The 15,000-nt window shown below is 44.6% G+C and overlaps 1 protein-coding gene across 1 annotated transcript in view; it reads left to right on the top strand.

Annotated features, from left to right (window-relative positions):
* The first annotated feature begins 7,012 nt into the window (after nucleotides 1–7,012).
* lpar2b (lysophosphatidic acid receptor 2b) overlaps nucleotides 7,013–15,000 on the top strand; it is a 45,591-nt gene continuing 37,603 nt past the window's right edge. Inside the window, exon 1 of the mRNA XM_063203850.1 lies at nucleotides 7,013–7,246. The gene's annotated coding sequence lies outside the window, so the exon portion shown is untranslated. The remainder of the gene's footprint in view (nucleotides 7,247–15,000) is intronic.

The raw sequence follows: 15,000 nt of genomic DNA, 5'->3' as shown, positions 1-15,000 counted from the left end.
CTTTGTCTTCATCTTCATCCCTCTCCTCTTTCATCCCTCTCTTCCTCTCTCCATTCTTCTCATCTTCGTTTTCTCTTCCAGTCTTCCCCTCCTCCTGACCCCTCTCTTCCTCTCCTCCTACAGTGAGTCCAATATGTATTTGATCCCTTGCTGATTTTGCCGGTTTGCTCACTAATGAAGACATGATCAGTCTATAAATTTATGATAATATGTATTCAAACATGGAGAGACAAAATATAAAAAAGAAATTCCAGAAAATAACTTAAAATAATATATTTTAATTTATTTGTATTTAATCTAGGCAAATAAGTATTTGACCCCTCTAGCTAAAGAAGATAAAGTGCTTTGTGACAAAGCCTTAGTTGTCTAGCACTGAGGTCAGATGCTTCTTTTAGTTGATGACAATGTTTTTGCATATAGTAGAACAGATTTTTGCCCATTTTTCTTTGCAGATTATCTCTAAAACATTAATAGTTTGTGGCTGTAGCTTGGCAAATGGGAGGTTCAGTTCCCTCCATAGAATTACTATAGGGTTAATATTTGGAGACTGTCTAGGCCACTTCACGACGTTCATATGCTTCTTATTGAGCCACTCCTTCGTTGCTTTGACTGTATGTTGTGTATTATTGTCATGTTGGGAGATCCAAAAATGGCCTACCTTCAGTGTAGTGGTGGAGGGAAGGACGTTTGCACTCAGGATTGCACATTACATGTCTCCCTCCATCCATTCGTTGACGATGTGAAGCTGTCCTGTGCCTTGGCCAGACAAACACCCTCAAACCATAATGATACCACTTTCATGCATGATGGTAAGGAGGGTGTTCTTGGGATCATAGACAGCAGTTCTCTGTCTCCAAACACGTTGAATTGTGTTAATGTCAAACAGCTTGATTTTGGTTTCATCTGACTACAGTACCTCCTCATCATATCCTAAACCAGTCTGATTTCCGTTGGCAAGCTTCAGGTGGGACTGCACAGGTTCCTTCTGAAGTAGAGGTACCATGTGTGCACTTTAAACCTCTGTGGCATTAAGTGCTACCAGTAGTTTTCTCAGTGATTTTGGTCCCAGTAGCTTTGATATCATTGCCTAGTTCATCCTGTACAGGTCTAGGGTGCTTTCTTTCTGTTCTCATGATAATCAAATCCATACAAAAGGTAAAATCTTGTATAGAACCCCAGACAGGCTGATGGATAGTCATTTTGTATTGCTCACATTTTGGAATAAATGCATCAACAGTTGAGTCATTAACACCCAGTGTCTTTCTTGTGGCTTTGCAGCCCATTTAATCTTTGTTCAGGTCTAAAATCTTTTCCCTGATATCATTTGACCGCTCTTTGGTCTTTCCCATGCTGGTGAGGTTGGAGTGTGACTGATTCACTCATGCTATGAACTGATTCTGATGATTCAATGTGTCTTTTATGCATGATATGTTTATGCAGGTGTATTTAATTCAGATGACAAGTTGATCGGAAGTACCCATCTGGTCTGTGGGCCCGGAACTGTTATCAGTTGGAAGGGGATCAAATACTTATTTTGCTTGATGAAATGGAAATAAATTAACATATATTCTCTTATGTTAATTTCTGGATTTTCTTTTTGATATTCTGTCTCTCCATATTAGAATGCACATTATCATAACATTTATTGACTGATCATGTCTTTGTTAGTAGGCAAGCCAACAAAATCAGCAAGGGATCAAATACTTCTTGGACTCACTGTATATCCCTCTCTTGTTCTCTGCCTCTCCTCCCAATTCCTCTCTTCATCTCCTCTTCCACCCCCCTCTTTCTCTTGTCTTCTCTTTCTCTACGTACATCTCTCTTCCTCTCCCACTACATCCTTCTCTTTCTCTATCTAAATCCACCAGGTGTGCTCCACGCACACACACACACACACACACACACACACACACACACACACACACACACACACACACACACACACACACACACACACACACACACACACACACACACACTCACGCAGTCACGCATACTTGTGTCCTTAACATGAGTGAGTGTGGTGTTGAGATTCAAATATGCAGGCAAATGAGCTGTGTTTGCATACGATAGGCCTGCAGCCCCTGATGCCGGAAGAACACAGTCAGCAGTATTAAGGAGGACACGACACACATTATAGAAATCACCTCCTTCCTCTCTCTCTCTCTCTCTCTCTCTCTCTCTCTCTCTCTCTCTCTCTCTCTCTCTCTCTCTCTCTCTCTCTCTCTCTCTCTCTCTCTCTCTCTCTCTCTCTCTCTGCCTGTCTCCATCTTTCTGTCTCCCTCTGCCCATCTTTCTATCCCCCTCTCTCTTCGCCCCCCCTCTCTCTTTCAGCATATCTTTCTTTCTCTCTCCCTCTGCCTATCTCTCCATCTCTCTGCCTATCTTTCTCTGTCTCTCTGTCTCTCTCTGCCTTTCATTCTAACCCCCTCTCTCCTCACCCTCTATCTCTCTCTCTCTCTGCCTCTCTCCCTTTCTCTCTCTCTCTCTGCATCTTTCTCTATTTTTCTGTCTCTCTCTGCCTAACTTTCTATCCCCCTCTCTCTTCGCCCCCCACCTTCTTTCTTGGCCAGTCTTTCTCTGTCTCTCTCTGCCTATATTTTTCTATCCCCTCTCTCCTCTCTCTCCTCCTATACCTCTCTATTTCTGTCCGACTCTTTCATTTTTTACTTTGTCCCTCTGCCTCCATCGTCCTACTCTTCTGTCTCTCTTTCTCCCCCTTTGTCTCTCTTGCACTCTCTCTTTCACCCATTTTCACATCTCTCTCCCTCTTTCTCTCTCTCTCTCTCTCTCTCTCTCTCTCTCTCTCTCTCTCTCTCTCTCTCTCTCTCTCCCTCTTTCTCTCTCTCTCTCTCTCCCTCGTTCACTGTATCTATCTCTGTCTATAACTCTCTGTCCTTCATTAAGGAAGACAGAACAAACATTATATAAATAACTTCCTTCCTGTCTCTCTATGTCCGCTCATCTTTCTATCTCTCGTTCATCTCTCTATCCTCTGCCTCTGCCTCTCTCTCTTGCTCTCTCTCTCTGTAGGGGTGTGTGTGTGTGCATGTGTGTGTGCATGTGTGTGTGCATGTGTGTGTGCATGTGCGTAGCAGGTGTGTGCTTCAGTGTGTGTGTGTGTGTGTGTGTGTGTGTGTGTGTGTGTGTGTGTGTGTGTGTGTGTGTGTGTGTGTGTGTGTGTGTGTGTGTGTGTGTGTGTGTGTGTGTGTGTGTGTGTGTGTGTGTGTGCGTGTGTTGTTGAGACGTGTGGTTGGTCTCTGCAGTACCTACTCCACAGTCTGACTGTTTGGAGTCAACACATACACAGTGTGTGTGTGTGTGTGTGTGTGTGTGTGTGTGTCTGTGTGTGTGTGTGTGTGTGTGTGTGTGTGTGTGTGTGTGTGTGTGTGTGTGTGTGTGTGTGTGTGTGTGTGTGTGTGTGTGTGTGTGTGTTTAGAGTCCTGCCCCACGCATACACACACTGTTTTAAGTGTTGTCTACCCAAAGTCTAAATATTTCTACGTGTTCTTGTCTGCGACGACTCACGGGCTGTCACGCAGTCCATATGCTGTCCAGTCCTCTACAACAACCACCCAACACGCACAGAGAGAGAGAGAGAGAGAGAGAGAAAGAGAGAGAGAGAGAGGGGCAGGTGGTTGTTGACACATGCACATCAACATGTGAGTAATGCACACCATGAAAGTGTGTTGTTAACACGGACAGCAGAGGTGTAGCTGCACGTCCTTGGCCCTATGGACCCAACTTCAATGCCCCCCACCACCCCTACCATTTACATGACACTAAGAATCTGAGTCCTTAATGGGGCCCCCTGGAACAGGGGTACCGACAGGGGGGGCAAAGGGGGCATGTGCCCCGGGTCCAAGACAAGAAGGGGCTCAGAATTGGGTCCTCATTGCATTGTATGTATTGGGCTGGGGGGCCCTTTCAGAAAACTTTGTCATGGGCCCAGCCAAAGCTGCCAGCGGCCCTGCCCAGGAACGTGGAGCTGTCCGTGGATACTGTCCTTTCCCCCTCCCAATGTCACACATCAAACTAATTCTTGGCTATGGTCAGACTTTATTGAAAATGAGATACAGTATAGGTGTCAAGAAAAAAAAAACTGTAGGTAGGGGGACATTTGTTCACAGATTTGAAGAATCAAAAAAACTCTTTCTACTGTAAATTGTGAGGGTGGAGAACAGGGCCGGCGCTGGGCATAAGTAGACCAGGTGGTCGCCCAGGGCGCCAAATGTCTTTGGGGCGCCAAGTCCCTCAGAATTAGAAAACTAAGTGAAATTAAGCATTAAACATTCACTTATTAAATAAGTACATATGTAGGCATTAGATCAGCTGTGCTTTATCAGATGTATGGCACTATGTTTACACATGCCAATTTCTAATTCCACCGAAAGCAAAGAGGGCTGCTCGCCTAGGTCACCAAATTGACTAGAACCGGCCCTGGTGGAGAAGCATCTCTCTCCGACACACACACACACACACACACACACACACACACACACACACACACACACACACACACACACACACACACACACACACACACACACACACACGCGCGCGCGCGCGCGCGCGCGCTGCAACATGATCTCCAAAAATTCTGTGCTCCTGGACACGGATGTTAAGGACACAAAATCCGTGTCCAGGAGCACGGATTTTGCCAAAATTCCGTGCTCCTGGACACGGAATTGTTTTCCGTGCTCCTGGACACGGAATTGTTTGAAGTGCTTTCTATAGGCTATTTCCACAGTCTTGTGTTTACTCAGGATTTTTCTAATCTCAAATATTTTGTCTAAAAAAAAAAACATTTCTTACTGACAGGTTTGGGTAAGGGATTGTTTTGGTCTGGGCACAGCTATAGTTTTCCTTCATTCATTATATGAGTTTGATAGCCTAGCAACCAACTGGAAAAGGTATTTCTCAAAAATATGTCTTTAATGACAGGTTAAGGTTAGGGAATGTTTTGGTCAGGGCACAACTTAAATTGTTATAGCATTATTTTGTTTAGGATTAGCATTTGGTATGTATTTTCTAATGATAGAGTAAACACAGTGCTGTGGTAATAGCCTATAGAAAGCTGGCCTGATCTCCAAAAATTCCGTGCTCCTGGACACGGATGTTAAGGACACGAAATCCGTGTCCAGGAGCACAGATTTTGCCAAAATTCTGTGCTCCTGGACACGGAATTATTTTCCGTGTTCCTGGACACGGAATTGTTTTCCGTGATGGGCACACGGAAGTGCTTTCTATAGGCTATTACCACAGCACTGTGTTTACTCTATCATTAGAAAATACATACCAAATGCTAATCCTAAACAAAATAATGCTATAACAATTTAAGTTGTGCCCTGACCAAAACATTCCCTAACCTTAACCTGTCATTAAAGACATATTTTTGAGAAATACCTTTTCCAGTTGGTTGCTAGGCTATCAAACTCATATAATGAATGAAGGAAAACTATAGCTGTGCCCAGACCAAAACAATCCCTTACCCAAACCTGTCAGTAAGAAATGTTTTTTTTTTTTAGACAAAATTTGAAAACACAAGACTGTGGAAATAGCCTATAGAAAGCACTTCAAACAATTCCGTGTCCAGGAGCACGGAAAACAATTCCGTGTCCAGGAGCACGGAATTTTGGCAAAATCCGTGCTCCTGGACACGGATTTTGTGTCCTTAACATCCGTGTCCAGGAGCACAGAATTTTTGGAGATCATGTTGCAGCGCGCGCGCGCGCGCGCGCGTGTGTGTGTGTGTGTGTGTGTGTGTGTGTGTGTGTGTGTGTGTGTGTGTGTGTGTGTGTGTGTGTGTGTGTGTGTGTGTGTGTGTCGGAGAGAGATGCTTCTCCACCAGGGCCGGTTCTAGTCAATTTGGTGCCCTAAACGAGCACCCCTCTTTGCTTTTGGTGGAATTAGATATTGGCATGTGTAAACATAGTGTCATACATCTGATAATGCACAGCTGATCTAATGCCTACATATGTACTTATTTAATAAGTCAAAATGCTTCATTTCACTTAGTTTTCTAATTCTGAGGGACTTGGTGCCCCAAAGACATTTGGTGCCCTGGGCGACCACCTGGTCTACCTATGCCTAGCGCCGGCCCTGTTCTCCACCCTCATAATTTACAGTAGAAAGAGGGTTTTTGATTCTTCAGATCTGTGAACAAATGTCCCCCTACCTACAGTTTTTTTTCTTGACACCTATACTGTATCTCATTTTCAATAAAGTCTGACCATAGCCAAGAATTAGTTTGATGTGTGACATTGGGAGGGGGGAAGGACTGTATCCACGGACAGCTCCACGTTCCTGGGCAGGGCCGCTGGCTGCTTTGGCTGGGCCCATGACAAAGTTTTCTGAAAGGGCCCCCCAGCTCAATACATACAATGTAATGAGGACCCAATTCTGAGCCCCTTATTTCCCTGGGCCCGGGGCACATGCCCCCTTTGCCCCCCACCCCCCCCCCACCCCCCTGTTCCAGGGGGCCCCATAGAGACTCAGATTCTTAGTGTCATGTAAATGTTAGGGGGGGGGGGAATTTTGGCAAAATCTGTGCTCCTGGACACGGATTTCGTGTCCTTAACATCCGTGTCCAGGAGCACGGAATTTTTGGAGATCAGGCTGCACACACACACACACACACACACACACACACACACACACACACACACACACACAGTAGTACACGCACACACACAGTGTTGTGGGGCTTCACATGCATTAAAAAATAAACTGAGGATCACAGATTCTGAGAACATAGTGCCATTTACGCATGTGACCCTGGGAACAGAGTCAGTGATTCCCAGCTACCAAACAATGTACAATTCTCACCAGCCACACTTTATATAATTCCTTATAAATACATCAACTAGTGGCGGCGGACCCTTGTCACTGTCGACCACATCCCATTGAGTTATGATACCGGTCTCTGGGCCAATCATATTGCAGGGGCGGGACCTAAAAAGCCCAGGTTGGTGTATCGCATTCCAACCTTTCAATTACGCTGCCTGCCAGTGAGAGAGGAGTTGGTGCCGCACCCTCCATACAGAGACGCTGGGGGTTAGTTAACCAAGCCAGGTAAAAAAAAACTACAACAGACGCCCGTCATTCGAAACTCGACAGAAGGGACTTTTGTGTTTCCTATTTACGGAGACCATCTGCTTTGCTTTTTTTGGTCAAAGTTTGGGGGCCCCTGGCATGCTCGAAGAAAAAGGATATGCCGCTTCATAAGAGAAGACGACTTTGAAAGGTGAGGAACTTTTGCGATTCTTTTCTGGGAAAGTTTCACCACACACACGACTCACTTCCCTGTCAGTGCGAACTTAGCAATGGATATGGGGTTAGGGTTTTAATCGGCAGAGTTGGGTCGAGTGAATCTGCCGCCGAAATCCCTCTCGTGGCGTCTGCTTCCTTTCTCGGCTGTGGAGCCAGGTGGTTGACTCTTGTCATTTGAGGTCGAAGACGCCGTGTTGGTTTTGGGTGAAGTATCTTGTTTTATCCGAAGAGCGCAGCAGCTCGCTCTGTTGCGCGTGCGTGCGTGGGAGTCGGATTTAGGTAGTGTGTGTTTTCTTCTCTTTGCAGAATTGTTTCGGGTCGCTCACTTTTCTACTTTTCAAGTAGGCTGCAAACGTTTTGGATTGTGCTGTCTGTCTCTGTGATTCGTAATGGTGTGTGTGTGTGTGTGTGTGTGTGTGTGTGTGTGTGTGTGTGTGTGTGTGTGTGTGTGTGTGTGTGTGTGTGTGTGTGTGTGTGTGTGTGTGTGTGTGTGTGTGTGTGTGTGTGTGTGTGTGTGTGAGAGAGAGAGACAGAACATTACTTAGTGCGTACACTTGGAACCTAGCCTACAAAACCTTTGTCAAGGCTTACCTGGAGACACGCAAAAGCCGCCTGCTTGTACACAAGAAAGCAATAAGTTACAGAAACGCTAATGTGATTTCTTCAAGGGGAAAGGGTCACGTTCCTTTAGTAGTAATATTTTTTTTCCATTTTGCCGTATGCAAGTTGTGCTACCCGCTGTCACCTGGGTTGAGTTGTTTTTACACGTCGGGAAGAAGCTGTGTGGTATTTGTAGGTCACGGAGGCCTCTTCTCCTTATCGACAAATGTTTTTATAGCGTTTGCGCCAGAGGCCGTTTCAATTATCTTCAACAGGACCGGTTGAGGGATTAGAGCTAAGGCCAGTCTTATGGTTAAATCGAGACATATGGCTTAAATAGAGGCGTAGCCTTTTAAATATTCGACTATGAAGCTGCCCCGGCTGGAACAACTTTTTTTTTCTCCCCTGGGTGCGCTCTCCCATTGATTCTGTACGCTCAGATTCTGTAACTTTTTGGTAGGCGGAATGAACACACATAAAGCCATTAAATAAACAATGGGTAAACATTTGACGTCATTTTTTAATTCGACTGTGAAATTGGATGCCAAATTAAGACATCAGTCCACTTAGTTTACTGCGATGTGCTGTGCGTAAATGCGCTCTCCAGCGCAGTGTTTTTCGGGGCTGCAGGAGCGAAAACGCAAGAGGAGGATGTGTCTGCCGGGAATGTAATCGCAACAGAGATAACCACAACAGCAAAGAGGAATTTTAACCATGTGGAAAACGGAGAAAAATGCGTCATAATCTCTCGAGGTCCAGCCGTTGCCGTACACGCGCATTCATTCGCCGGTGATGTTCCTTCCGTGCATGCCAGCCAGTCAAGGCGCCGTCAAAGGGCTTCCCCATGCTCCGCTCTCGTTCCTGACCTTTGACCCTCTCGTGCGGTAGAGGTTAATTGGGTCAGTCTCCATTCTCTTTCTCTCTGCCTCTGCCTTTTGCAGAAGGGAGATATCGCATAGCCATCAACTCCAACCATGAGTGGTGTTTTTATGACTCCATAGAGATTTTTTTATGACTCAATGTAGGTGCTGTGGAGAAAACCATTCCATAGGACAGAGGCAGCTGTTTACTAAGGGAAACTTGTCATTACATTACGTCACAGTACACTTAGCTGACACTTTTATCCAAAGCGAGGATATTTCACTGGGTATTGGTTACAGTCCCTGGAGCACTGTGGGGTTGGGTGCCTTGCTTTACTAGAGCACTTTAGTCACGGATGGAGGTGCAGGGAGAGTTGAGGGGGGTAGGAATTCAAACATGCAACCCTCGGATCTTAATAAGACTACTGCCCTAACCATAAGGCCCACATATCTTGTCATATCTTTGCGGAGTCCCCCCGCCCGAGTAGTTTACTAGGAGGGAGACCCCATGGTGTGCAGAAGATGGGAGCGCGCTCACATTTCAGCAATTAAACATCTGACTCAATTCCCGAAGAGTGACTTTGAAAACATTTCTAGATTTATGATCAAATAAACAGTGTCCACACTTGCGGAGTTTATCTTTCACATTTTCAACCCTCGAGATTACGGAGCTTTATAAACCCTTCAAACCGGTTAAAATAAACTCTGTGGGAGCCAATCCAACATGTGTGTCAGTGTGTGTGTGTGTTTTGTGCTGTGTGAAAACATTCCAATGGAGTCCTGAGATGTGCAGGAGCGTGTGTGTGTGTGAAGGTTAAGCTTCACTCCATGCTATGATGTGACTGACTGTGGGAGGGGGAATGTCGCAAACTACAAACTACAGAACTCCAACCTCACCACTGTGTGGAAAAAAAGAGAAAATGTTCCATTCTAGTGTTGCAGAAATTCCTGAGGTGTGTGCGTGTGCGTGTGCGTGTGCGTGCGTGCGTGCTCATATGACACAGCAACAAAAGAGTTGCGTGTATGTATGTGTGTGTTTGCATGCTTGTGTGTGTGTTTGCATGCTTGTGTGTGTGTTTGCGTGCTTGTGTGTGTGTGTGTGTGTGTGTGTGTGTGTGTGTGTGTGTGTGTGTGTGTGTGTGTGTGTGTGTGTGTGTGTGTGTGTGTGTGTGTGTGTGTGTGTGTGTGTGTGTGTGTGTGTGTGTGTGTGTGTGTGTGTGTGTGTGTGTTGGGGCGGTCGTGAGTGGGTGTGTCTGAGGCCATAATGACAGGGTTGTAGTGTAACTGGTGCTTACCGATTCAGCCCACTTGCTTCAACCAGACGTGCACGTGGACATGCAAACGAAACACACACACACACACACACACACACACACACACACACACACACACACACACACACACACACACACACACACACACACTCACACACACTGAGAGAGGACTTGCTGATTGAGTGACTGTGTCATCAGCTGATCCATCTTTTGTCTTGACACTCCAGAACACACACACACACACACACACACACACACACACACACACACACACACACACACACACACACACACACACACACACACACACACACACACACACACACACACACACAGACGCAGTCATTGGAATGTATACATGGTGTCCCATTCTTCCCCCTTCCGGCATGTCACGCCACTATGCAGGTCTGTGTGTATGGGGGTAACTTAGATGTGACGGAGGCATGCGCAATATATCAAATTTGTATCGTAATTTCAATATTGCTGTTAAACATTATTTCATAATATCGAGTTGGAACAATATTTTTTTCCTATGTGGCCAAGAGGTAGGTTACACTAAGGCTTAGCGCAATACATTCCCCTCCACCCAGAGTAGACTTGCTACCCAACACTCATGCAGAACACCACTGTGTGTTTCTCTATGGCCCTCCACTCACACTGTTGAAGGGAGGGAAGATTGTCAATTGTTTAGCACAATGATTTGTCTTTAAAAGAAATATCGTCTAAAAAAATGTCAATATTAATATTGACTGAAATGATCGCGATATTGATTTTTCTCTTAATTGAGCAGCCTGCATGCTCTCTGAGCGTCTTGCACTTATTCTCACACGTGTGATTTTGGCTTTGACTTATGCCGCCTCTTTCTACACATACACACACGTGCATCGCGCGCACACACACATACACACACACACACACACACACACTCAAACTCTCACCCATAGTTTTACTTCCTCAAGCGTGCAGACGGTGTCTATTCAGACTCCTTATTTCAGACATGGTGAAGGGTTAATCAGTGTACAGTATTCTGTCTCATTTCAGACGTCTAATGTTAGCTTCAATAAGCAATGTACACTAATAAACTAGTCTGACACACATCCCTCCATGGGTATGTCCTCCTTGCCTTCCCTTGCTCTAGAGTAGACATAACATTGTAGCCTACTTGGCAGCGGGGCTCTACATTAACTTTTTTTCAAAATGGCTAGAACATCTTTCTATCTTACTTGCCAAGCACATACTGACTAATAGGGGAAAAGTGGCTAGTAAATCGTTATTTTCTACCAGCCAAACTGCAATTTCACCAGCATTTGGCCGGTTGGCTGGTGTTAATTTAGAGCCCTGCTTGTCAGACACCTTCCCTTGCTGTAGACATGATCTTGTACTTACAGTAGCAGACACCTCAGCAAATACCACAACAGTCTTTCCAGGCTGACAGCAAACTATGCCAGTGACAGTTCCAGCATGTACTGTTGACAGACGTTATTCACTGTTTGTTTTTTTCATGTAGGTATCTGCTATCTCTTAGGAGAAGCATACTTTTTTTCTAGATGCGTCTGTTGTGGGGTCCAAAATGAGTGCCATTGTGAATGGGGGTTGGAACGAATTTTTGTCATTTCATACAAGTTTACTTTCATGTGTTGTGTGAGTGAGCTGAGGCGATTCTGAATGTCCGCCTACTCTCATCCTGAACTGACTGATGTGTTCTTTTTTTGTGATTCACTTTTTTTTTTCATGAAAGGGGTATGCCACTATTTTGGGGCTTAATACAGTTAAAATCGTTGGCCAGGGTTTTTATAGGTGGTAAAGTGTCTTAATTTTCATGTAAGCCGTTGTCTTGTTTTAAGACAAGTTAAAAGAGGGAGTATGTCGCTAGGCTAGTGAAAGTCAATGCATCCATGTAGCATTGCTACATGCTACACGGATCCATTGACTTTCACTAGCTTAGCGACATGCTCCCTCTTTTAACTTGTCTTAAAACAAGACAACGGCTTACATGAAAAATAAGACACTTTACCACCTATATAAACCCTGGCCAACGATTTTAACTGTATTAAGCCCCAAAATAGTGGCATATCCCTTTAACAAAATCCCAAGATGGGAAACGGAAGCATTGCAAAGTCAGTGATCAACACCCACCCACTCCACACCAACCTTAGATACACATCACATGACTCATTAGGTCATAAAGGAAAGAAAAGAAAAGAAAAAGTTACAACCAACAACAGTCAAAACGTGTTATTTACCTAATGCTATGATGACATCCAAGTATCAAAATGTAGAGAGAATTGACTGATGTGTTCTGAAAAAAAATCTGAGAATTTGTGATTTTCAAAAGTTGGATTTCCAAAAGGAACCAAGTCTGAAGTGAAGCCAGGTTTTTTTTTTTAAAACAAACTGTGATGACGTAGTATTTACGGTCGCCTACAGTACGTCAGCAGGTTCATCCGGTTCACACACGGTGAAATAAACAAACAAAAGGCATGAACACAGGTGACACAGGTAACCTGTAAGCACTTATGCTTCCTGATGCACAGTGTGATACAGGATTGGGTACACCCCTCACATTTCTGCAGATTAGTAAAAAAAATATCTTTTCATGGGACAACATTAATAAAGAAATTTCATTGACACAATGAAAGTAGCCAGCGTACAACTTGCATATACAACTGCTTCAGTTAATTGTTCACACAAAATAATTCAAAATGCAGCCATGAATGTCTCAAAATGTTCCTGTCAAAAGGGAGTACACTTGACCCTGACATGGCCTAACGGTGGGGCACTAGTCTTCTATGCGGCCGACCCGGGTTCGATTCCTGGCCCAGGTCATTTGCCGACCCCTCCCCATCTCTCTCCCCATTCGCTTCCTGTCCACTTCTCATACTGTCCTGTCATCAATGAAGTTGAGAAAGATCCCCAGACCCCAGTTTGAGAACTGCTGGCTTACACTAAACTCTTTTTACCATGACTTGCATGGATGAGAATCTTCTCAGACACAACTGACATTTCTTATGGGAGATGTTGTTGTTCATTGATTGCATTGTAGTGGTCAAGACATTCAGCACACTTCTCATGACGACTGACTCCAGGTCAGTCTCTGCGTATACTCTGCAGTGACTGTAGGAAAGTATCTGACGTGCGTGACCCGCTGATTTACCGGTAAGCAGTCAAGAGGTGGGCTGTTCACATTCTGACGTTAGAGTTGTGAATGATACGGGAAAGTGAAAGTTGCTCTGGGAAAGTCCCTTTGTCATTTTGACGCAGCAGACCACGGCACCCTGTGGTGGCAGCCCAGATGGTAGATAAGGAGGAGACTCTTCAAAACAAGTTTCTTCTGGAATCTGTGTGTCTATTCCAGTGGTGCTCAAACTGTGGTACGCGTACCACTGGTGGTACTTGAGACATCTCTGGTGGTACTTAGAAGAATTAGTTTTTTGTGCATTGATTTGAAGGCTGATCAAGTTGTTTCAGTCGAAAATGTCTCTTTGGTCTCACATCTTGTAATATTGAACTGTATGAATCTGAAAACATAATTCATAATAATACTAGGCAAGCAAGAAATTTAAAAACAAGCTTGAACTAAATGGGACCGTAGCTGTTGATGCCGTTATGAACCTCTCCTGTATTGACTGGCAAAAGTGAATATGGAAGGACTTTGCTGCGATATTCTAATGTTGGTTGTCAAGGTGGTACTCGGAGAGCTCAATATTTTCTCGGGTGGTAATTCACACAAAAAGTTTGAGAACCACTGGTCTATTCCATAATCAAAACTCTAGTCTTCGACTTGTGCTTGTGGCCTCCCGCTTCGCTGACGCCCCAACATCATGGTAAAAACAGTTACGTTTCTCCGCTGTCAGCCTAGGCACAACAACTTTTGATGGACTTTTTCTCATTGAACTTCATGATATCAAGTGGGAAAATGACCTTTGTGTCGTGCTTTTGTGATATATTGAATCAAACGTCTATCTACCTGCACGCTATGCTTCATGTTGACTTCTGTCTGCTATGCTTCATCTTCATTTGCATTTATCCCTCTAGCGCCCCAAGGGAGCGGTGTTGGCATTCTTGCATACAGTTATTGAGTGGAAGGGATGATGCCATGCTCAGGGCAGGGCCATGGAAGTACGAGTTAAGCTAATCGCATTGACTTCCCTGTTTCGTTTTTACAAAACAGTGCTCATGGAGCCTTTTAACACAAAGGTTGCCATTGACACAGTTCCAAAATAGTTCCAGGAAGTGAGCGTTGAACACAAAGTGCAGTAAAGGTAAATGTAATTCATTTTAATACATTTTTACTTCATCTTTACTTGTTTGTTATGTTGTGGTTCCGTGTTTTGTCTCTAGCAAAAAGAAAGGCACTGACTAGAACTATTTAAATCTACATGATTCATGTCACCAACCGACTTCCTGTACCCGGGGTGTCACAACTCTGAATTCCATGGCTCTGGCTCAGGGTAGGTCAGTCCTACAGTGCTTTCCAATATGCGGATTCCTGTGCTTGTTGTGGCCTCACGTTTCGCTGACGCCCCACCTCCACTGACAAAGCAATAAAGTTTCCCCGCTGTCAGTCTAGCCACAATAACTTTTGGGGGACTATTCTTCATCTATTATACCCACTGCAAATGAGAAAATGGCATTATAAATGTGTTTTGGCAAGATCTTGAACTACACTTCTGTCGTCAGTGACGTCATCGCGAGGCCGCAAGCAAGGGAGGATGGGAGTCTGCATATAATGGCTCATTCTTTTGAAACTTAGTTGTAGTTTCCGACAATCGAGTTTCAAAAGAATGCACCATTAAAGCGATGGTTCGGAGTAGAATCACCTTAATGCCATTTGAACCGTGACACCCATCCACCTTTACACCCGAAGTGTTTTCTGCCGCAGACTTACATCAACAGAGTTGCCGTGTTATTCGATGTTTATTCCGGTTAGCTTGACTCAAGCGCATATGGATACTGGGCACCGTCTCCAAACTTTCCTCACAAAAATAACATGT

This window comes from Engraulis encrasicolus, chromosome 1, assembly GCF_034702125.1.
Source record: "Engraulis encrasicolus isolate BLACKSEA-1 chromosome 1, IST_EnEncr_1.0, whole genome shotgun sequence".
NCBI classification, from domain to species: Eukaryota; Metazoa; Chordata; class Actinopteri; order Clupeiformes; family Engraulidae; genus Engraulis; species Engraulis encrasicolus.
Note: the sequence above shows the minus strand (reverse complement) of the source record. Positions and strands in the feature narration are given on the sequence as shown.